The sequence below is a fragment of the Trachypithecus francoisi genome, unplaced genomic scaffold (genome assembly GCF_009764315.1).
Source record: "Trachypithecus francoisi isolate TF-2019V2 unplaced genomic scaffold, Tfra_2.0 Lachesis_group18, whole genome shotgun sequence".
Lineage (NCBI taxonomy): Eukaryota > Metazoa > Chordata > Mammalia > Primates > Cercopithecidae > Trachypithecus > Trachypithecus francoisi.
The window spans coordinates 65,658,707-65,682,525 of record NW_022681463.1 but is presented as its reverse complement, the minus strand read 5'-3'; the positions used below and the strand labels follow the sequence as shown (position 1 = coordinate 65,682,525).

The 23,819-nt window shown below is 40.4% G+C and overlaps 1 long non-coding RNA gene and 1 pseudogene across 1 annotated transcript; both read right to left on the bottom strand.

Annotated features, from left to right (window-relative positions):
* Positions 1-287: 287 nt before the first annotated feature.
* On the bottom strand, positions 288-630 carry LOC117063366 (annotated as a pseudogene).
* A 4,716-nt stretch (positions 631-5,346) lies between these two features.
* On the bottom strand, positions 5,347-20,650 carry LOC117063758. The gene is made up of 3 exons (XR_004429057.1): positions 20,621-20,650; positions 19,970-20,122; positions 5,347-5,725 (listed from the first exon to the last, which is right to left on the bottom strand). It is a non-coding gene; the product is annotated as an uncharacterized LOC117063758 (long non-coding RNA).
* Positions 20,651-23,819: the final 3,169 nt, after the last annotated feature.

Here is a 23,819-nt window from a genome sequence, read left to right as displayed (position 1 = left end):
AATCACAAAATGTAAGAATAAAAAGGGTAGAAAGTCCTGTTGTCCAACCACTCATTCAGTACTCAAGAATCCTAAGCAACAGCCCGAAGTGGTCACCCAGCCTTGCTTAAATCCCTCCAGTGACAGCAGATTAACTTCTTCCTAAGGCAATCTGCCCCATTCTGAAGATTGCTAGCATCTCCCTGAATTTTACGTTCTTACTTCCCTTTTCAGTCCCCAACTTAGGATGCCTTACTGTCATTGTTTTTTTGTTTTGTTTTGTTTTGTTTTTTGACTGTTACAAAAGTTTACTTACAAAAAGTTTTATATGAAAATACACATGACCCAATATTTACATCACAGTAAAACAGGCCCTTTGGAGAGTGGACATAAATGTCTCTCCTGAACACAGCCATTATATATCTTTGTTCCAAGATTTCTAACAAGATGACACCATTTCCTTGTATCACCACCACTCCATTATTGCTCTGTTGCCCACCAGCTGCCATCTCTACACATTCATCTATCACAAGATTGATGAAGGGATGGAATCCCCCACAATATTCCTTGGACATGTCTGCCACCATTTAATTTCAGTGATAATGTCTTGCCCATAAATAATTTCAACATGGAAAGGTAAGCTTTGCTCATAGTGTCTACTCCATGGACTCACAGAGGTCTTGAAACAGAATTCCCCTTATTGTCGTTCTGTCACGTATACTCCTACTCTATCAAATGTTGCTGCAGGAAGTCACAAAAAAAGTATTGATTGGATCATTCCATATCTGAGTTACTCACTATTGCTTGCCAACTCTTGTATTCATTTTTTTTTTTTTTTTTTTTTTTTTGAGACGGAGTCTTGCTCTGCTGCCCAGGCTGGAGTGCAGTGGCCGGCTCTCAGCTCACTGCAAGCTCCGCCTCCCGGGTTCACGCCATTCTCCTGTCTCAGCCTCCCGAGTAGCTGGGACTACAGGCGCCCGCCTCGTCGCCCGGCTAGTTTTTTGTATTTTTTAGTAGAGACGGGGTTTCACCATATTAGCCAGGATGGTCTCGATCTCCTGACCTCGTGATCCGCCCGTCTCGGCCTCCCAAAGTGCTGGGATTACAGGCTTGAGCCACCGCGCCCGGCCTGTATTCATATTTTTTATCTGCTTCTCAAATTCCCCATAGCAGCTGAACAAAAACTTTATATATTCTTAAAACTCATCCCCATTCCTACATTCCCAAAAGATGATCTCACCTCCCAGTTTTTTATTTGTTTGTTTGTTTAGATATTAAGACTATCTTTTTGTATTTGTCTTTTCCATCTCTACAATGGCCTATTTTCATCATTTAAGATGATACTTATGATGACCCTCTATTGTCAAGAAATGTTCCATATTTTTCCAACTGTTAACAAATTCACTTATGTCCATCACAGTCTTTCATGCCTTGTATGGAACATTTTTCCATAATTTGCCTGTTCTTTATTACATATTTACTCTTTCTCATTGCCCAAAATCCTACTTGGGTCTCCTGTATTTTAAAAACAAAATAAATATTTCTTTTCAGCCCTGACATCCATTCAATCTACTATTCTCTCTCCCCCCTTTTTTTTTTGAGACGGAGTCTCGCTCTGTCGCTCGGGCTGGAGTGCAGTGGCCGGATCTCAGCTCACTGCAAGCTCCGCCTCCCGGGTTCCCGCCATTCTCCTGCCTCAGCCTCCCGAGTAGCTGGGACTACAGGCGCCCGCCACCTCGCCCGGCTAGTTTTTTGTAATTTTTAGTAGAGACGGGGTTTCACAGTGTTAGCCAGGATGGTCTCAATCTCCTGACCTCGTGATCCGCCCGTCTCACCTCCCAAAGTGCTGGGATTACAGGCTTGAGCCACCGCGCCCGGCCCTCTCTCCCCTTTTTTACACAACGTATTTCTAGGAGAAAAGATCCATTAATCTCTATTAGCTTCCTTGAGTTCCTCACTACTTCATGGTACACTGTCCTCTCCACCTCTGCCATGGTATTGACTTTCTGCTCTACTACAATAGACTGTTCTCAGCCTCATCTTCTGTGAACTCTTCCCAGAATGTTATGTGCCTCCCTTGATGTGATTTCTGCTTTCTCTGGCCTTTCTAGCCCTTAATTGATATGCATTCCTGCTACAGCACCTAACCCCTTCTAATAGGTGTTACAGTATCTGCTGCTTGTCTGATCTGTCCTATTAGACAGGAGGCCACATATAGCAGTGACTTATACAGAGAAGGCAATCTGTACATATTTGATGAACAACATTCAACATTTTAGAAATTTATAAGATTTTAAGTAACGACAAAGCCACATAGTAAAAATATGTCTGGGTAGCCAGCCTCCCTTTTTCCAATTTTCCCTCTTCTTGCTGCTCCTCACTTTCCTCTTCACATTAAAAATAGCTTTTATAGCTGATAAAATTTGTGTGAGAAACCAAGCTGAAGCCCAGCTTAACCTCCCTCAACTTTCTCTTCTTCTTTCTGAGGTAGGATACATTTATTATTCATTAAATCATATCTGTGTGTGTGTGTGTGTGTGTATGTACACACGTGATACGTTCTCATAAAGGATTCTCACCAAACAAACTAAAACAAAAAGCCTCCTGCCACTGACAGTTTGATGGGTATATTTTAAGTTATTTCGTCTATGCAATTAATACCTTCAAAAAAATGCAAGCCAAGATTTGCTATAAATAATCCTGATCAGGATAATCAAACACTGTAGTCATGTGACTTCTTATTTTTCTTTCACTTTGATTTATATCTGCCATGTTCTTTAGATACAGCTACTACTGTTTATTGCTGTTAATTCCTTGACACCAAATCTTTCTGACGGGTGTGTAGGATTTTCCATTTTTCCCAAATGTACATGTATGTTACAAATCTTTCCTCTAAGTGGGGAAATTTATAGCAAACAAAAAAATGTTGCATCTGTTCAAATTGTCAAAGAAATTCTGAAAGAATGGAAGTGAGTACATTTAGCTGAGCAACAACACCAAAATGATAAATTCTGGGGAAAAGTAATGACTTGGGAAAATGAGATTACAATATATGGACAAAGTCTCAAATTGAGCTCTGTGACATGAATGCAGTACATAATTCATTTTCAGTCATAAATGGTTCCTTTGCATAAGCACTTATTAAGTATCAGGCACTGTTCTAAGCACATTGCATGGATGATGGGATTCAATCTTCAATCCATCACTAAGAGGTAGATACTGTCATTATTCACATTTTATCGAACTGTGCCCAAGTCACACTATTTTTAAGTAGTAAATCAAGTACTCAAATTCAGATCTGTCTAACTTGAAAGCTCACCATTTCATTTCTTCAACAAATATTAATTGAACACCTACTCTGAGCCAGACATTGAGAAACAAACAGACAATGATTGCTGTCCACATGGAGTTTACAATCTAACAATGGAGAGAGGCATTAATTAGTTAGTAAAACAAATCATTATTTGGATTAAAATTGTCCTACACACCACAGGCGAAGGCATATTATGTGATCTATTCCAAACTTCTAGACAGTGACTGTTAGAGGTCCAATAAATTTGGGTGAATATTGAATAAGATTGCTTTGAAAGTAAAATGTGGTGGACTTAACCCTGTCTTGGTGGAGGCCAGGCAAGGCTTCCTGAGAAGGTGACATTTAAGCTGAGACTTGGAAGATGATTTGAGCCGATAGCAGGTAGGAAAAGCTTGCAGTGAAAGGGTATTTTAAGCTGTGTGCCCACAGTGCTTGATTCAAGGAAGAACCTTGGTAGATAGAAGGATGGAAAGTAGACCAGTAAAGCGGAAGCATAGTTGGCAGGTGAGCATGAGTACGTAAGGGCGACCCAGGACAAATGGAGGAGACAAGAAAGCTATGGTCACCAGAGGCACACGAGCAATATAAAGATTTTCATCTTTTAAAAGCAATATGTTGCTGGGCGCAATGGCTCACGCCTGTAATCCCAGCACTTTGGGAGTCCGAGGCAGGCAGATCATGAGGTCAAACAGAGAGACCATCCTGGCTATCTTAGTAGAGACGGTGAAACCCCGTCTCTACTAAAAATACAAAAAATTATCCAGGCGTGGTGGCGGGTGCCCGTAGTCCCAGCTACTCGGGAGGCTGAGGCAGGAGAATGGCGTGAACCCGGGAGGCGGAGCTTGCAGTGAGCCGAGATGGCGCCACTGCACTCCAGCCTGGGCAATAGAGTGAGACTCCATCAAAGAAAAAAGAAAAGAAAAGAAAAAATAAAAGAAAAGAAAAGAAAAGAAGAGAAGAGAAGAGAGGAGAGGAGAGGAGAGGGGAGGGGACGGGAGGGGACGGGAGGGGACGGGAGGGGAGGGGAGAGGAGAGGAGAGGAGAGGAGAGGAGAGGAAAGGGAAGGGAGGGAGGCAGTATGTTGCCAGGAAAGGGTTTTAATAAGAAGAATGTCAGCAACAGATTTCCACGGATCACTGTAGCTAAAGTGTGGTCAGTGAGGAAGTCAGTTAGTTGCAGCAGCAGTTCAGACTTGGACAAGGATGCCAGCAGTAGAGAAGAGGAGAAGTGAACAGATGAGTCTTGCTTAGGAGATGAGTGTCTAGATATGAAGGCTATGACAGAGTGCATCAGTCAGGGTGCCTGTGTTAGTTTTCTATTGCTGTGTAACAAATTACTCCAAATGTAGCAACTTCAAACAACATTTATTATCTCACACAGTGTCTTCAAAGGTCAAGAAACTGGGAGCAGCTTACCTAGTTCTGGCTCAGTCTTTCAAGAGGTTGCCGTCAGGCTGTTGGCAGGTGTTGTAGTCGTCTAAGTTTGGACTAGGGCTGGAGGAGCTGCTTTCAGTCTCACTCACATGGTTGTTGCAGACCTTAGTTCCTTATCGTGTGGGTCTCTCCATGGGACTTCTTGACACAGAAGCTGGCTTCCCCAAAGTGAGAATTCCAGAGAGACTCTGAGACAGGGAGGTGATGGTGGGAAGTGGGGAGAGAGAGGGGGCAAGAAGAGAGAGAGAGAGAAAATGTGAACGAGAAGGAAGCTGCAGTGATTTTTAGGATCTAATCTCAGAAGTAACACATCATCACTTCTGCCATATTCTACTGGTCGCATTGACCAAGTCTGATACATCATGGGAGAGGACTACACAAGTTTGTGAGTACCAGGAAAGATGTCACTAGGGGCCACCTTGAAGGCTGGTTACCACCACCATGTGATGGAATCGTGGAGTGCAGGGACACCTTGAGAGGAGTTGTGCTGGGAGACACACACACAGTGATGTGCTGGAGCCACCTCATAGGAAACACGAGAGCTGACTGCATCTGTTTCCAACTTGTATTCAATGATGTCATACTGGTAGCCTAAAATAGGTCATGGTGGGAATTCGGTACCATAGTAATCAGCAAATACTATAAACCAGAATTTTTTTTTTTTTTTTTGTAGAAAGCCAGTTGTTAAACATTTACTAGCACACTACCAAGCATAGACAGATGGAAGCAACCTCTTAAAGTGGTAGCTAAGAGAACTCACACCCAGATCCTACTGTCTCAAGGCAGAGGGAGGACGAAACTCAACCAGGAAGCCAGAGAACACAGGAGCCACTCTACATGCTCTGCACAAACCATCCCCTGGAAAAGATAGCAGAGCAGAGCAGGACACAGACTAGAACCGCATAGTAAGGCTACCTATCATGAATGCACCACAGCCTGGGTGACAGAATGGCTCTCCAGTGTATTCTTCAAGCAGGTGTGTGGACAGTGATTCAAGTAACTGAAAGAGAAACCAACAAAGTATCATTTGTCACAATATCTCAATTATTCTCTCTTAACCATCCTTATCACTCTTGATTTCCCACATCAATGGGGGAACTTTGGCAGACCATTGAAAACATTAAATTTTCCGGTCAGGTTAGTGAATGAGTTTTGCTTTGTTTTGGTATTTGTAAACAATGGGAACTAACTCTGGCTAAGTTAAGAGAGAAAAGAAAGATGTGGGATAGCTCCCAGAATGAAAAAAGAACCTGAAGAGTGAGACTCAGAAAGAGCAGCCCTGGGTTATCCAAGGGGTAGAAAGTGGTTGATCATCTCTTCAGAGCATAATTGTTGAAATCCTGGTCATAAATATAAATATATATATATATACACACACACACACATATATATTTTTTTCTTTTTTTATTATTATTATACTTTAAGTTCTAGGGTACATGTGCATAATGTGCAGGTTTGTTACATATGTATACTTGTGCCATGTTGGTGTGCTGCACCCATTAACTCGTCAGCACCCATCAACTCATCATTTACATCAGGTATAACTCCCAATGCAATCCCTCCCCCCTCCCCCCTCCCCGTGATAGGCCCCGGTGTGTGATGTTCCCCTTCCCGAGTCCAAGTGATCTCATTGTTCAGTTCCCACCTATGAGTGAGAACATGCGGTGTTTGGTTTTCTGTTCTTGTGATAGTTTGCTAAGAATGATGGTTTCCAGCTGCATCCATGTCCCTACAAAGGACACAAACTCATCCTTTTTTATGGCTGCATAGTATTCCATGGTGTATATGTGCCACATTTTCTTAATCCAGTCTGTCACTGATGGACATTTGGGTTTTTTTTTTTTTTTTTTTTACACAGTCCTTGACTTACGCTGCTCAAGATACATTAGTCTAGAATAAAATTTGATTGGCCAACTCTCTTGGCAAGAAGCAAGTTTCCTTAACTAGTGGTCCCACCGAAACTGCCACAATGAGGAGCCATTAGTTCCCAACAAGCAACTCACAGTGCTCTTAAAAAGAGGAACAGGAGCTGGGAAGCCAAGGAGCCACAAATGTCCTCAACAATCTGGGACATGACCTTGCTCCAAGGTCCCTCTTAAGTCGCAGGTAGAGGGGAGCAACATTCAGACCACTAAAGTGGAAGTAATTGAGAATTAATTGTTCTTTTAAAATCTTTAGCCATAATATCAATAATTCAGAATGCCATAAAATTTGACATTAGAAGTTAACATTTAAAAATCAAAGATATATAAATAAACATTGGAACGAAAATAAATAGGAAACTAGAAGAAAAGCTGAAATGTGCTCCTGTATAAAAGGTAAATCAAAGCCACTGTTGTGTCATATCTGATGACCACATAAGTATGTTCCAGTAGCATTGTGAATAAGTGTAAAATGTACAGTTAAAATAGAGACAGGATGTAAGCATTGTGAGTTTGTAGGTGACTTTCTGGTACACATTGGTTATAAATATGAGGTCAGAGAAAATTCTTGGCCTTGGCGGGACACAGTGGCTCACGCCTAAGAGGCCAAGGGGATTGGATCACATGAGGTCAGGAGTTCGAGACCAGCCCAGCCAACATGGTGAAACCCCGTCTCTACTAAAAACACAAAAATTAGCCAGGCATGGTGGTACATGCCTGTAATCCCAGCTACTCAGGAGGCTGAGGCACGAGAATGGCTTGAACCCAGGAGGCGGAGGTTGCTGAGATTGCACCACTGCACTCCAGCCTAGGTGACAGAGTGAGTCTCCATCTAAGAAAGAAAGAAAGAAAGAAAGAGAGAGAGAGAGGGAGGGAGGGAGGGAGGGAGGGAGGGAGGAAGGAGGAAGGAAGGAAGGAAGGAAGGAAGGAAGGAAGGAAGGAAGGAAGGAAGGAAGGAAAAATTCTTGGCCTTTAGGGCTGTGGTCTGCATTGGCCCCCTGGTCTGCATTGTTCTGCTCTTTCCACTCCTCCAAGCCCTGCTGTCCTTCAAGACTCAGCCCACATGTTTTCCCTCTGAGTCTTCCTGGACCAAATCCAGCCCAATCCATGATTAAGTAGTGTTTGTCATGTATGCCACGTACTTGGCACTTTTCAAATATCCCCTTAGCTTGTTACACACATCTTTTTAGATATGAGTCCTGATCTTCATTTAGGGTTCAAGAATATTGGAGGCAGGATCTTGATAAGTTGGCTGTTGGAGGTTTACTACAACTTTATAAAAGCTTGATCTTTCTACCTTTTTCTAGTTCCTCTTCTTCCTAAACCTCAAAAATACGGACCTTCACAAAGGTTTGCCCCTCTTCTCTCTTCTTTCTACCTCACGATGTTATGTGTTAAAGATTGATTAATGAGAGTATACATATGAAAGCCCAGGAAGGACTTAGGTGCAGATGTTTTAATTTTGTTTGATGCCCTTCCCACTACAAGGTCCCCCAAGCACATGCACATCCCTGTAATGCTTACTAATACTGATAGTATTTGCCTCATGCTACATGTACTTTCTCAATGATCTCATCTACTTGGGGAGTTTCGCTGTGATCTTTTAGGGGACAACTCCCCTTCTGCCTCCAGCTGACTCATCTCCCAGCTCCAGGCCCGTATTTCCAGTCGGATGTTCTGTATACATCTCAGACTCAGCACGTCCTAAATTGAACTTATCCTTCCATACAAACCTAGTCCTTTTCTTTATGGAAGCACTTGATCTCAGGTCATAACTGTTCTAGATGTGAGTCATACTTGAAGTCTCAGAAACATTTCAGCTCCAGAATCCCCCTCTCACCCTCTTCTACCCAATATTGGTTGCCAAATCCTGGTTGAGCCTCCCAGTCTTCCTAATGTTCTATTTTCTCTGGATCCCCACGTCCGACCTTCATTAAATTTCAACTCAAATCCTGCTAGAACATCCCTACTAGTTCCTCTCTCTGTTCCCCACTTCAGCCCATCCTTTATACTATCACCAGAGTTCTTCCCCTAAATCACCAATCAGATTATGCCAAACCCAGGAACCAACCATAGATCCAAGTTTTTAGGCCTCCTGCTGTTACATGTCAACAAGCTATCCACAATTTGTAGCACCAGCCAAGCTGTCTGCCTTCATCTCTTCTGAAATCCTCAAACCTAGTGCCATCTCCTTATTTCACATTCCCAGAATATGCCCTCCACCATCATACGATTAACTTGGCTGAAACGATTTCCTTTGTCTTGAGTGCTCTTGCCACCAGGATCTTTATAATCCTGCATCCTCCAAGACACCTTACAAATTTTACCAACTAAAATTAATTATTCCTTCTAACAGTAATAACTGCCCATTATAGAGAACTGAATATGTACCAGGGCCTTAACAAACACCATCACATTTAATCCAGACCACAACCCAGCAAGTTAGTTATTACAGACCTCCAGTCCTTTATCTAAAACCATGAGGCCAGCTGTGCTTTCAAATTTAAAATGTCTTGTTTTTCAGAAGGGTAATACACTGGTATGTATCTCAGTTTCACCACCTGTAAAATGGAGGATAAATACAAGAACAGCACGTCCTTTATGGTATTGTCGTGAAACAGGCAAGGTGTCCCGTCTGGAAGACCCAAGTGAAATGCCCATTCAAATGCATTTTTTGGGTCTATTTGTTTGACTGTTATTTTAGCTTTTGAATAATGTGTTACTAGGGAAATAAACACATTATTGTGTGTTTATTTATGGCTCTAACTTTACAGTTTCCTAGTATGTAGCAGGAAGGTGATTTCGGCCTTCATTTTGTTGCATGTTGTGTTTCTTTTTTATTTTTTATTTGCAACTGTTACTTCTTTCTGCTACTTAGCCTAACCCCCCCTGTACTTAGCGTTTTCTATCAAAAGCCCAGGCCTCCTGCCACCACAGTTACAACCCTTTCTTCACTTTTCTGGCCTATTTTATTATTAATTCCTAACTTTCTCTGGCAAAATAAAAATTATCTAGACAATGATTCGCTTCTCTGACAAAACCACTTCATGACAATTATATTAAGTTTTAGGAATTCAATGTAAGCACCACCAATACATTTTTTCCTTTTATATCACCATGGGTCTGGATGCAGAAGAGACCAAGAATTTAGTACTGGAAGAGACCTTGGATCTCAGCTAGCACATATGACCTGGGTTTGTTTAATTATCTACTATATTTGCAGAAACGAGGGAGCGGGAAGGTCTAGTGACCTGCTCAAGCTCACGCAACTAGTTAGCAAGACAACACTGGCTAGATCCTAGCTGATTTCACCCTGCATCTGTTTTCCATTACTATTGATTAGTTTGTTTTTCCTAAAATTTCAAATAGAATCATACAGTGTGTATTTTTTGTATCTGGCTTCTTTCACTCAGCATAATATTGTCGAGATTCATCCACATGGTTGCATACATTGGAAGAATATGTTTTTTATTGTTGAGTAATTTTTTTTGTAAAGACATACCACAATTTATTTAGCAATTCTTCTACTGATGAACATTCGGGTTATTTCCAGGTTTTGCCTATTATAAATAAAGCTGCTATGAACATTCTTGTAATGGTGTTTTGTGAACATATATTTTTATTTCCCTTGGGTATGAAATACTTATAAGTAAGTTTGATGGGCTACAGTGTAGGTGCACATTTTATTTTATAAGAAATTGGTGGTTGCTTTACATCCTCACCCACAGTTGGGGTTGCCAGTTTTTTAAATTTTAGTCTTTCTAATGGACTCGAAGTTATATCTTATTGTGATTTGGATTTACATTCTCTTGATGATTAAGTTGCATTTCCCTGATGGATTTTCATGCACTTACTAGCCATTCCCCATGCCTTCCTTTGTGAGGTGTTGGTTCAAATCTTTTGCCTATTTAATTGGGCTGTTTTTCTTCTTATTAGTGAGTGGTAAAAGTTTGTTTTATATGATCAATAAAGTCCTTTGTCAGATGTATGTGTTATAAATGTATTTTTCCAGTCTGTGGCTTGCATCTTTGTATTTTAAAAGAAGTCATTACAAGAGCTAATTAAAAACAAAATTTAATGAGATCAAATTTGTCATTATTTTCTTGTATGGATTGTGCTTTTAAAATTTCATTTTACTTTATTTTATTATATTTATTCAGTATTTCTGTCATAGCATGAATCATGCATTTTTGAATCTTATCAAAGATATCTTTTTTTTGCATACTCCACTGCCACAAAGATTCTCTCCTATTTTTTCCAGAAGTTTTATCATTTTAGCTTTCATATTTATGTCTTTAATCCACTTTGAGTAAATTTTTATGGACGGTGTCAGATAAGGGTTGAGGTTCATTTTTTTTCATGTAGATTTCTAGTTGCTTTGGTACCATTTTTGAAAAGACCATACTTTCCCATTGAATTCTCTTCGTACTATTGCTGAATATCAGTTACCACAGGTGTATGTGTTTACTTGTGTATTCTATTTTATTATGCCCATTGTTTGGACAAATCATGCTGTCTTGATTACTACAGCTTCTTGAAATCAGGTAGAGTAATTTCTCCAATTGTTTCTTTTGCAAAATTATTTTGACTATCCTTGGTTCTTTGTAAAAACTGATAAAATCCATTTATCAGTTTTTACAAAAAAGTCCGATATGCCATAAATACGATATATCACATCATTTATTTAGACCTTCTTAAAATTCTTTCAACAGTCTTCTGTATTTTTCAGTCTATAGGTTTCATGTATATTTAATTTTCCATAAGTATTTCATGTTTAATGTTATCATAAATAGAATTTTAATTTCATTTTCCAGTTGTTCATTGCTTGTTATATTCTTTATTTCCTTGTATAGAAATACAATGGACTTTTGTATATTAACCTTATATCTTTTCTCTTTTTAATTTGAGACAGGGACTTGCTATGCTGCCCAAGCTCCCCCCGAACTTCTAGGTGCAAGTGATTCTCCTGCCTCAGCCTCTTAAGTAGCTGGGATTATAGGCACATGCCACCATGCTGAACTGTGGCCTTATTTCTTGAGATTTCATTAGTTCTATTATATTTTTTCTTGGTTCTTAGGGATTTTCTATGAATACAATAATTTTATCTGTGAATAAGCCAGTTTTAAATCTTTATTCAAATTTATGTTTCTTCTGTTTCTTCCCTTCTTTTTCCTCCCTCACCCTCCTTATTGTCTTGACAGATATCTAGTACAGTGTTGAATAGAAATGGTGATAGTGGACAAGTTTTCTGTATTCCCAGTGTTAGGAAAAAAACATCCAATCTTTCAACATTAAAGATGATCTTAGCCTTAAGTTTTTTTTGTTTCTGTCTTGTAGATGTCCTTTATTAGGTTGAGAAAGTCACCTTCTAATTCAAATTTACTTTGAGACTTTTATCTCTCAGTAAATGATGAGTTACACTGATTCAAATGTTAACCAACCTTGTATTCCTGGAATAAGCCCTCCCTTGTTCACTATGTATTATCTCCTTTTTATATCTTGCTGAATTTGATTTGCCAAAATTTTATCTTTAACTTCTTAGGCCTGAGAATCAGGAGAGTCAATGGTGTTAGTGCTGGTCCAGAAGCCATCATGCTTCAAAACCAAGAAGAGCTGATTTTCCAGTTGGAGTCTAAAGGCAAGAAAAGACTGATGTCTCAGGTTACGCAGTCAGGCAAGAGGAGTTCCCTCTTAGGGTTTTTGTTCTATTCAGGTCTGGAATTTATTGGATGAAGTCCACCCACATTAGGGAGGGCAATCTGCTTTATTTTTTTTTCAGTCTTCCAGTTAGATATTATTCTCACCAGAAACTTCCTCACAGGTACATCCAGAGTAATGCTTGATAAAGTGTCAGGACATCCCATGGCCTGGCCAAGTTGATACATAAAAATAACTATCACACCTCTGAAACAAACATTTGGAACCTTTAAATTTCAAAGTTGAAAGAGAATTAAAAATTCTCTAGTCAGAATTTTTTTGTTAATTGTTTTGCATGCAGTTAAGTGATGTCTAGAGATGTAATGGGCTGACCTAAAAATCACTACATTCATTCATTTATTTAAAAATTCAACATTTATTTTAAAAACATTATTAAGTGTTAACCATATAATTGTCATTGAAGATATAAAATTAGTAAAAACAAAAAGTCATTGAATTGTGTATTTAAACAAGTCAGTATTATGGTACATAAATTATATTTCACATAAAGCTGTTATAAGAAATAAGATCCAGTTCTTTCCATCACGGAGATGACAGTTTAATGGAAGTGTGAGACAAGCATAAATGATTACAATAACTTGTGAACATGCTATAACAGCTGTATGCTTAGCCACTTAGCACTGGAGTACCAAGGCTCAGGCCTTGGACCTTTTATATTTTCTTCCCATAACCAGTCCCTTCATGATTTCATTCATGGCTTTAAAAATCAATTGCGTTTTGATGACTCTCAAATTTTTATCTTCAGCAGATATCACTCCAAATTCTGAGTTCTTATCCAACTGACAACCTATTATCTTCCTTTTAAAGGCTAAAGAGCATCTCAAACTCAACATGTGCAAAACCAAATTCTTAGCATTCCCCTACAAATTTGCTCCCTTCTACAACCTTCAGCTCACTTCATTAGTAGGTTCATCTTTCCAGTTGCTCAGGCCAAAAAACCTTTGAGTCATCTTTAATTTCTTCCTTTCTCTCATACACTGCATTTAATCCATCATGAAATCCTATTGGGTCTACCCTTAACATATATCCAGAATCTGACCACATCCAACTACCTCCCCTGCTACAATCCTGGCCCAGGTCATCATCTTCTCTTGTCTGATTTATTATCTTACTCCCTAACAATCCATATTCTGTAACAACAAAAGATTCTGGGAACCTCTGAAAATGTAACCCAGATCAAATCAGTTCTCTGATCAAATTCTCCAACAGCTTCCTATCTCACTCCTAGTAAAAGCCAAAATCTCCAGGCACAGTGGCTCACACCTGTAATTCCAGCACTTTGGGAGGCCGAGGCAGTCGGTCACCTGAGGTCAGGAGTTTGAGACCAGCCTTGTCAACATGGTGAAATCCCACCTCTACCAAAAATAGAAAATTTAGCCGGGTGTGGTGGCGGGCGCCTGTAATCCCAGCTACTCAGGAGGCTGAGGCAGGAGAATCATTTGAACCCGGGAGGCGGAGTTTGCAGTGAGCTGAAATCATGCCATTGCACTCCAGCCTGGGCTACAAGAGCAAAACTCTGTCAAAGAAAAAAAAAAAAGCCAAAGTCCTCACAGTGGTCTGCAAGACCCCATAAGATCTGGGCCTCCAACTCTACCTTTTGCCAATCTAGTCTTCATTTCTCTTATTTCTGTTCACTCTATTCCATCCATATGGGCTTTCTCGCTATTCTTGAAATATTGGCAAGCTCCTGCTGAAGGACCTTTGCATTTTCTGTTCCCTTTGCCTGGAACTGTCTTCATCCCCGTTGGCCACTCCCTCACCTCCTTCAAGCCTTAACTCCCATGTTACCTTCTCACTGAGGTCTTCCCTGACTACCCTATTTCACTTGGTAAGCACCCCTCTACTTCCCACACATCCCCTCCCCTAGCACTTCTTTCCCCCTTCCCTGCTCTATTTTCTCCATAAACACTTATGTCATCTTCTAACATCCTACATAAATGATTTACTTATTTAGTTCATTGTCTGTTTATCCCCATGAGGCCAAAACCCCCATGGAGGCTTGTCTGTTTTGTTCACCACCATTTTCCTAGCATTCAGAACAGTAGGCATTTACAAAATATTTGGGTAGTGAAATAATATATACTCCTCCAGAACTCTTAAGAGAAGAAAATGAGTGGTTTTCTTCTGTGACCAGGTCAGAGTGTTTTTTCCAGCAAGGATTGCTAAGATGAGGGAAAGGTTGCTGGTTGTTAAGGAAGAGTTAACTGTAGAAGTGACAGTTTAATTGAGTTGTGAAAGATAATCACGAATTTTCCAGGTGGAGAAGTAGATGGCATTACAGTTAGATGGAACAGTGTGTACAAGGCCAGAACATTTTGCAAAAGCACAGCATGGTCAGAAAATGCTGAAGAGTTGAGCATTGGATTGGGGAATTGTGGAGGAGGGAAAGAGAAATTGTGGGACCGGAAAGGAGGGCTGGGAGGCCATTCAGAGCAAGCTATGGAAGACAAAGGCAGATTAGACCCCAGTCTCCCAACCTCCTCTCCAGCACCTTGTCTATTACTTCATACAGCCTCCCTTTTAAGTCTAAAACACATTTTTCTTTTGGCTACCATAGGTTAATACCTTCACTACCCATGTCTTCCTTTAGAAAAAAGAATGCTTCATGATCCCAGAGTGTTGAAATTTAAGGCAGGTAATTGTAAAAATATGCACATTTTTAAAAGCAAAAAGCTGAAAGAATTTATATTTTAAAATAGATTATAGATTTTTGATTACTCAAATCCAAAAGACTAAAATAATGGAAACTTCAATAGAAATGACAGCTCTCCGCCTCCTGGGTTCAAGTGATTCTCATGCCTCAGCCTCCTGAGTAGCTGGGATTACAGGCGTGCACCACCACATCAGGCTAATTTTTATATTTTTAGTAGAGACAGGTTTCACCATGTTGGCCAGGTGGTCTCGAACTCCCAACCTCAGGTGATTTGCCCACCTCAGTCTTCCAAAGTGCTAGGATTAGAGGCGTGAGCCACCACGCTCAGCCAAGATATAATTTCCATACTTTTAAGTGTACAATTCAATGGTTTTTAGCCTATTCTCAAAGTTGTAACCACTATCTAATTTTAGGACATTTTCATTATCCCCCAAAGAAACCCATTATTCTCATCCAATTTCTCCCTCATCCCAAGACCCCAGAAAATATTAATTTACTTTCTGTCCCTATAGATTTGCCTATTCTGGATATTTCACATAAATAGAATTATACAAAATGTTGTCTTTTGTGTTTAGTTTCTTTAATTAGCATACTGCTTGTAAGGTTAATCCATCTTGTAGTATAGATCAGTCCTTAATTTTTTTATGTTGAAAACCATCCCATGTATGGCTCTAACATATGTGGCTTATCCATTCATTAACTGATGGACGTTTGGGTTGTTTCCACTTTTTGGTCATTATGAATAATACTGCCATGAACACTTATGTAAAGGTTTCATGTCAACATATGTTTTCGGTGTCTTTGAGTATATATCTAGGAGTAGGATTGCTGGGGTTATATGTTAAATTTATATTTAATGCCTTGAGGAACTGCCAAGCTATTTGGCTCTTGTTTCTATTCCATTGAGGTATACATCTATCCTTATGTCGCTCACAATGTCTTAATTACTGTAGCTTTGTAATAAATTTTGAAATTTGAAAAAAAAAAAAAGAAATGACAGCTGATGCCTAGTGCCAGCCTATTTTCATAATCAACTTTACTCTATAGAAAGTAAAGTGCCATAGAGGACTGTGGAAATAAATGTAAATTTAGGGGGATTAAAAAAATGTCCTTTAAATTTTTTAGCAACAGGCAACTGTTAAACTGACATTGATTTTATATTATTACCATTATGATTTGAATTTTTAAATTAAGCAATGAGGGATGGGAAATTGTGTGTAGTGAACTGATCGTGGACTGTAATATTAGTTTTTTATTCTTTTTTTTTTTTTTTTTTTTTTTTTTTTTGAGGCGGAGTCTCGCTCTGTCGCCCGGACTGGAGTGCAGTGGCCGGATCTCAGCTCACTGCAAGCTCCGCCTCCTGGGTTTACGCCATTCTCCTGCCTCAGCCTCCCGAGTAGCTGGGACTACAGGCGCCCGCCACCTCGCCCGGCTAGTTTTTGTATTTTTAGTAGAGACGGGGTTTCACCGTGTTAGCCAGGATGGTCTCGATCTCCTGACCTCGTGATCCGCCCGTCTCGGCTCCCAAAGTGCTGGGATTACAGGCTTGAGCCACTGCGCCCGGCCTAGTTTTTTATTCTTAAAAGTACTTTAATTCTCTTTAATTTGATTAGTCAATTTGAAGATCGGGTACCTTTTATTATATTAAAAATAGACAGCTTGGGCAACATGGTGAAACCCCATCTGTACAAAAAAATACAGAAAACAGTTAGCTGGGCATGGTGGTATGAGCCTGTGGTCCCAGCTACTCAGGAGGCTGAGGTAGGAGGAACACTTGAGCCCAGGAGGCAGAGGTTTGCAGTGAACCAAGATTGCACTTGACCTGTGCAACAGAGTGAGACCCCAGCTCAAAACTAAATAAAAAAATAGAAATAAAAACAATGAGCAGAACAATTATACATTCATTCATTTAACAATTTTTCTACATCAGTCTGTGAGCAAGAAATGTAATTTAGTTTTGGATTCCAAGTGACCGCAAAAGCAAACAGTTATTTCTCCTTTATTAAAATTCCCATGAGGAATGCATTGACCTATAGTGTGGAGAACAACCATTCATATGAATTTTTGAGTGTACAGTCTTATTTTATTAAGATAAAACAGTCATGAGAATCTTTCAAAATTCCTATGGAAATCATATCATTTCCATTGACTTGTATGTATAAAAACTGACTAAAACGTTGTTAATTTCAGATTCTTATAGAAACCTGTATTTGCCTTCAAATGTCTCTAAGACTTCCTACGTTGGAGTACACTCAGCCCTCATCCAGCTTATGCAGGCCTGATACTACTACAACAAGACCTATTTTTCTATACCTAAGCAAATATATTCATAGTATTTTAAAATTGCTTTTTTTTGCAACATTTAGCAAGAGTCACATAGTTGTTCTGTCACTCTGACCCAGCAATCCTGCTCCTAGGAACTTACTCATAAGAACTAATTCCACAAAAGCAAAAATCCAGTTGCACAAAGATTTTAACACTGTCTATAACAGCCAAAATCTGAAAGCAAAATCATTTTCTACAACAGGAAAATGACTTAGAAAAGCATAGTGCATCAACAAAGTGTCGTATATGTGATGATTAAAAAGGAGTCTAGGAAGTAGCAGAAATGTCAAAAATATTTTTGATAAACTTAAAAAGCAGTATTTTTAAAATGACATTTATGTTGTGATTATAAATATACAAAAATCGATGAGCTAGTGGAGGACTAGAACACAATATGGAAAATAAAAACAATTGTTCAGATTAGGATATCGGATATTAGGAGTTTATTTTACTTCTTATAAAAATGTCTCAAGTTTTGTTTTACATCAGCTTTTCAATTAAAGAAATGTAACTACTTGCTATGCAGAATCAATTTATACCATAAAAACACGTCCACATAGGTCACAAATAAAAACTGGACTTGTACAGAATTGATCCATTTGTGTTCTCTGTGCATTTCCTCCTGTAGCTAACTTTCTAGTGCCATCATTTTTACCAATGTCTTTAAACCGTGTGGAGTTGCTTCCAAGATCATGTTGGGCCCCTCTCAAACCTATGAAACCAAAATCCCTGGGGATTGGGCCTAGGTATGTATGTATCTTAAATCCACCCTCCCATCCTCAGGTAATTCTAACATGCAGTTAGGTTCAGAATCAGTGGCCTTAAAGATGACCTTTCCAAATTGGAAATTTAAAAACAAAATAAAACCTCATTTTAAAGAAATACAAAAGTTATAGTCAACATTCAGGTGACTACTTTCAATTTTGATTTCTTGGGATGTAGAAATGAGTGGCATGTATGTTCACAGTACTACAATCCAAGGCATGATTTTGTGCTGTCCTTGGAAAGCACCAGACTAAAGAAGACCCTGCAGAACGTAGATGATCCCATCCCAGACCATATCCTCAAGGAACCGGCTCCTGTGTCCACGTGGCCTTGCCAAAAGGCAGCTAGAGGTTCTCAGGAACTTCCCAGAAGGCAAATATTCCTTTTCTCATTAAATTTGCATATTGTGCTCAAAATGTTCTAGGTATCCCAGAATTTCTGTTATTTTGATTTCTAGCCATTTTCAGATGCTCAGCTGCTCCCCTCAGGCACATACAACTCTGTAGCCACCAGGATTCGCATAGCAGAGTGGATGGAGGCAGTAGAGCTTGCAGGAGGTGCAGGAGGAACAGAGCCCACCATAAATGGTTCTCTCAGTTCTAGCCTGATGCAACGGGGCCTGCCTCTCAATCTGCCTTTTTCTCCAAAGTGAGTACATTGTAATCCATCTTGGCCCTTCCCTTTTCTCTGCTTTGTGGGTTATATGTTATTTTCCCTCACTTTACAAAAACAGTCCATTGTCACAATTTAATATTAATTTAGAAGGAGGCTGGCCCAACAAATTTGAGAAAACCAAGTCCCAGAGAGGATAAATGACTTGCCCACAGTCACGTAACTTGATGAGGCCAAGCTGATTTCCTGTCTCAAAAGCCACTTTTCATTATTATGAGGAAATGCATACGATTAACCCATAGTCTGGAGGGCATGTTCTTTAGGTTGCTCTCATAGCGGGGACGATTGGCAGTGACTTCATCCACACCCTCCTACCCAGCCATCCTGCACGGGTGACACACAGCTGAGACATCTGCTGTGGAGTATGGAAGGCTTCCCACTGGGGCACACTGGAGGGACACTTGGGAGATACAGAACCTGTGGTGCTGTCCTTGTTAACAGCACACATTCTTACGATGAGAGCATCTTAGAGTGGAAAAGGAGAAGTGAGATTCATTTGTGTCTCCAGCCTACCCTAGGTCGCATGTTAAACCACTCACCACAACATGCAGAGTGGGAGGTAAATAATTCAGTGTATACAGGCTGTGCATATATGTCATCAAAGATTGATATGTTTCTATATTCAGGTAGTTGTCAGTATATGAATGAGATATAGCCTATATTACTCCAAAGAATTTAATATTTAAAATTCTATATCCATTTTTGTTAGAGAAGATATTACTGCACAAAGACCTACTTAGCCCCATATTGCTGGATGTGACACTGATGGTTTCAGGAAACTTAACTGCTAAGGACTGAATTATGTCCCCCACCCAAAACTCTACAGGTTGAAGCCCTAACCCCCTACGTGATGATGTTTGAAGATGGGGCCTTTGGGAGGTAATCAGGGTTAGATGATGTCATGAAGGTAGGGTCCTCCTGATGGGCTTAATGCCCTTCTAAGAAGAGACATCATAGATTTTGCTGTCTCTCCCCCATATGAGGACAGAGGGCTTCCCCACTGCAACCTGGAAGAGGGCTCTCCCTAGTACCCGCCCAGGCTGGCGCTGTGATCTCAGACCTCCAGTCTCTGGAACTGTGGGATAATACATTTCTGCTGTTTAAGCCACCCAGTCTATGGTGGGGTTTTTTTTGTTTTTTTTGTTTTTTTTGTTTTTTTTGTTTTGCCTAAGCAGACTAATACACTGACCTCTAAGAACCATACTGATTCTGTTGGCACACAGCATGGGTACTAGGAACACCAGATGCTCCTTGCTCTGGGCTGCCAAATGTCCAGTTTTGGAGGGAGGTCGAGGATCCGAACCAGTAGTATAAGTTCTAATGCTAGCTCTGGAAGCTATTCCTGCGCAAGGAATCCAGAAATTAGGCATGTCATAGATAAACAAGAGTACAATTGCACAACAGTGTATGCATTCACTCATCCAACAAATATTTATTGAGCACCAGCTATGTGGCAGGCACATAGGTGCTGGGGATATAGCAGTGAACAGAACAGACACAAATCCCTGTCTGCTGGGGAGGACAGACAATCCATGAAATAAATAAGTAAAATATATAATCTAAGGAGTGACAAGAGCTAAGGAGAAAATTTAAGCTGCAAGGGTGCTAAGGGATACTGGTGGTGATGTTAGAGAGGTTAGGGAAAGTCTTATCAAATAGGTGCTGGGAGAGGTGAGCTAGGGAGCTGTCTGTATATCACCAAAAGAACATTCCAGAATGGACAGAAAAGCAAAGGGCATGAGGTGTGTTGGGAAAATATCAAAAAGGCAAGTGTGGCAAAAAAGACATGAAAGGAAGTAAGAGAGGGTAGTGGGTGGAATAGATCACGCAGCATTCATACCATTCCATCGACTCCCCTTCTCCTCTGAGCAAAGCTGCAGCACGATCTGCTCCACATTTCAGCAGTCTCTCAGGCTGCTGTGTGTGCAGGGTTGCTCAAGTAAAGGCAGCTTTGAAATGTGTGCTGTGTGGGTGTCCTAGGGCTGCCAAAACAAACTGCCACAAACTGGTGGCTCAAAACAACAGAAATGTATGAGCTCATATTTCTGGAGGCTGCAAGTCCGAAATCCAGGTGTCTGAAGGGCTGATTTCTTCTGGAGCCTCTGCCTGAGAATCTGTTCCATACCTGTCTCCCAGGTTCTTGTGGAGGCTGGCAATCCTTGGCTTGTGGCTACATCATTCCAAGCTCTGCCTCCATCTTCAGGCAGACTTTTATTCCCCTGTGTGTGTTTCTGTATCTCTGGGTCTCAATCTCCCACTCCTTTCTCTTATAAAGACACCAGTCATTGGATTTAAAGCCCATCCTAATCCAGTATGACCTCATCTTAATTAATTATATCTGCAAATATGCTATTTCCCAATAAGGGAACACAATGTTCTGGATGAGCATGAATTTTGGGGAGAACACTATTCAGTTCATTACCCATCACTAAAATACAGCCTTTAGGCTTATAAACTGAAAAAAAAATAGCCTTTAAAAATAATCAGTACTAAATTTTAATCTGTTCCTGCAGTTTATAGGTATTTTGAGGGTAAATACCATATGAAATCAGGATTGGTCTCTCAGCAAGTTAGAACTGGCTGAAAACAAAGTATAATAAAGAAGGCCAGAGTCCAGGGACTCTGAGGGACTAATCTGGCTTTTTTTTTTCAAATTAATAGTGAACATATATGAATATTTGAAAAGAAAAGAAAAAGATATTTTCATGGAACTTTCAGTAATGATGACTTTGGTCCAGGCCTTAGTGAATGGCCTTGACTCTGGCCAGGTCATTCAGTAGACCTGTGCCTGGGGTCTCCAGTATACAGTCAGGGTAAATTGCTGCCAACCCTTTACCAATGACTTTTGAAAACAGAACATGTTTGTGCTCCATGAAACAAAAATGTGAAATAAATTCAACCTCTACAAGTAGTAATCATCAAACCTAAATTCTTACACTGGCACATCTCTTCTCCAAACTCACCCTTGGGCACTTCTCTCTACAATGCATTCCAAGGCCAGGTCACCAAATTCCAGGCAGAAGTTCCTGGAGAGAAGATCAACAAGCATGAGGTACTGCTTCTTTTTCCTGTCCAGTTTGCTGTGGACAACCATGCTCCCCCAAAGGCATTGTCTGAACATGTTTTTATAGGGCTGTGCGCCCCTCAGAATACTGTCCTTCTGGGGAGGTTATTTCACCCCCAGCGCCTGGCCTTGTCAAAGGCCTGCCGCTCAGCCTAGTGCTGCCTACCTGATGATACCCAAGCATGCTCCTGCCCCCTTCCCATTTGCTGATGTGGCATATAGAGCTTTGGCTGGATCACACATGAAATCAAATTGCTTGCAGGACAGCTCCATGTACAATCCACAGTATGTTGAGAGAGAGGCATCCCACCAAAGCTTCCAGCGCAGCACCTGTGGAAACCAGCAGTACAGATATCCTTCATTGCCCTTCTCCCCATAGGCTACCACCCCCAGGCCCTGTGCTCATATTTTGGCATGTTAATACTAAGCCCAGAGACACTGAAAGCATTTACTTATTTGCATGCCTTTTCATTAAAGTTCAGTCTTTTTTGCCTTTCTCTTTGGTTTCCCACTTTTTCATTTAAATGGTAACATATTAAATACACTATTGTACAATCTGCTTTTTATATAACTGTATTGATGTATATTTTGCATATCATATAATTTACCCATCTCAAATGTGTACAATTGAATTATATATATATATACACATTTTTTTTTTTTTTTGAGACGGAGTCTTGCTCTGTTGCTAGGCTGGAGTGCAGTGGCACAATCTCAGCTCACTGTAACCTCCACCTCCCGGGTTCAAGTGATTCCCCTGCCTCAGCCTCCCGAGTAGCTGGGACTACAGGCACACACCACCACGCTCTGCTAATTTTTTGTATTTTAGTAGAGACAGGGTTTTACCATGTTGGCCAGGATGGTCTCAATCTCCTGATGTTGTGATCTGCCCACCTCGGACTCTCAAAGTGCTGGAATTACAGGCATGAGCCACCGCGCCTGGCCTTCACTTATTATTATTATTATTATTTTGAAATAAATCTTGCTCTGTGGCCCAGGCTGGAGTGCAGTGGTGTGATCTCGGCTCACTGCAACCTCCGCCTCCCAGGTTTAAGCAATTCTCCTGCCTCAGCCTCCTGAGTAGCTGGGATTATAGGCACATGCCACCACACCTGGCTAATTTTTGTTTTGTGCTTTTTGTTTTCTGAGGTTTTTTGTTTGTTTGTTTTTTGTTTTTTTGTAGAGATGGGATTTCACTATCTCTACCAAAATATGATCTTGAACTCCTGACCTCAGGTGGATGGGCAGGCTGGTCTCAAATTCCTAACCTCAGGTGATCTGCCTGCCTTGGCCTCCCAAAGTGCTGGGATTACAGGCATGAGCCACCGAGCCCAGCCTGAATGATTTGTTTTTTGTTTTTAGTGAATTTACTAGATTGTGCAACCACATACCATGAATCAGCTTTTGATCATTTTCACCCCTCAATAAGAGCCCTCGTGCCCATTTACAGTTACCAGTCCCCTCCTCCCCCAGCCTCAGGTAACCTCCTTTGCTCCTGAAGAGCAACTGTGATAAAGTAGTTCTTGGTGTTGTCATCACAGTCTAAACGGATTTGGCCAGTTTCCCTCCCATCCTAGGAACCAGGCATTTTCACCATGGCTGTCTTTCTCGTCTGAGCCAGAGGGCAGTCACAGCAGTGACACCAAAGGCTGGGGGAGGAAGGAAGGAAGCTGTGGCTGGCATACCTCCATGTGCTTGAATCCACAGGCACCTCTGCGCCAAACCAAACCACACTGTCTGCTTCCTAGTTCAGCTCTGCTGAGAACAACTTTTTAAAAAACTTTAAAACAAAATTTTCAAGAAAAATGACTAAATGCCTCAGTCTTAAATTTTCTCTAATTTTTTAAAAAATTAATGTATGTTTTTAAAATTCTGGATTATAATGACCTAAAAGGTTTTTCCTAAGTAAAAAACACAAAGTTGAGGTAAAATAACACATTACCATGCTCAGGTACACAAGGTTATGCCTGTCACT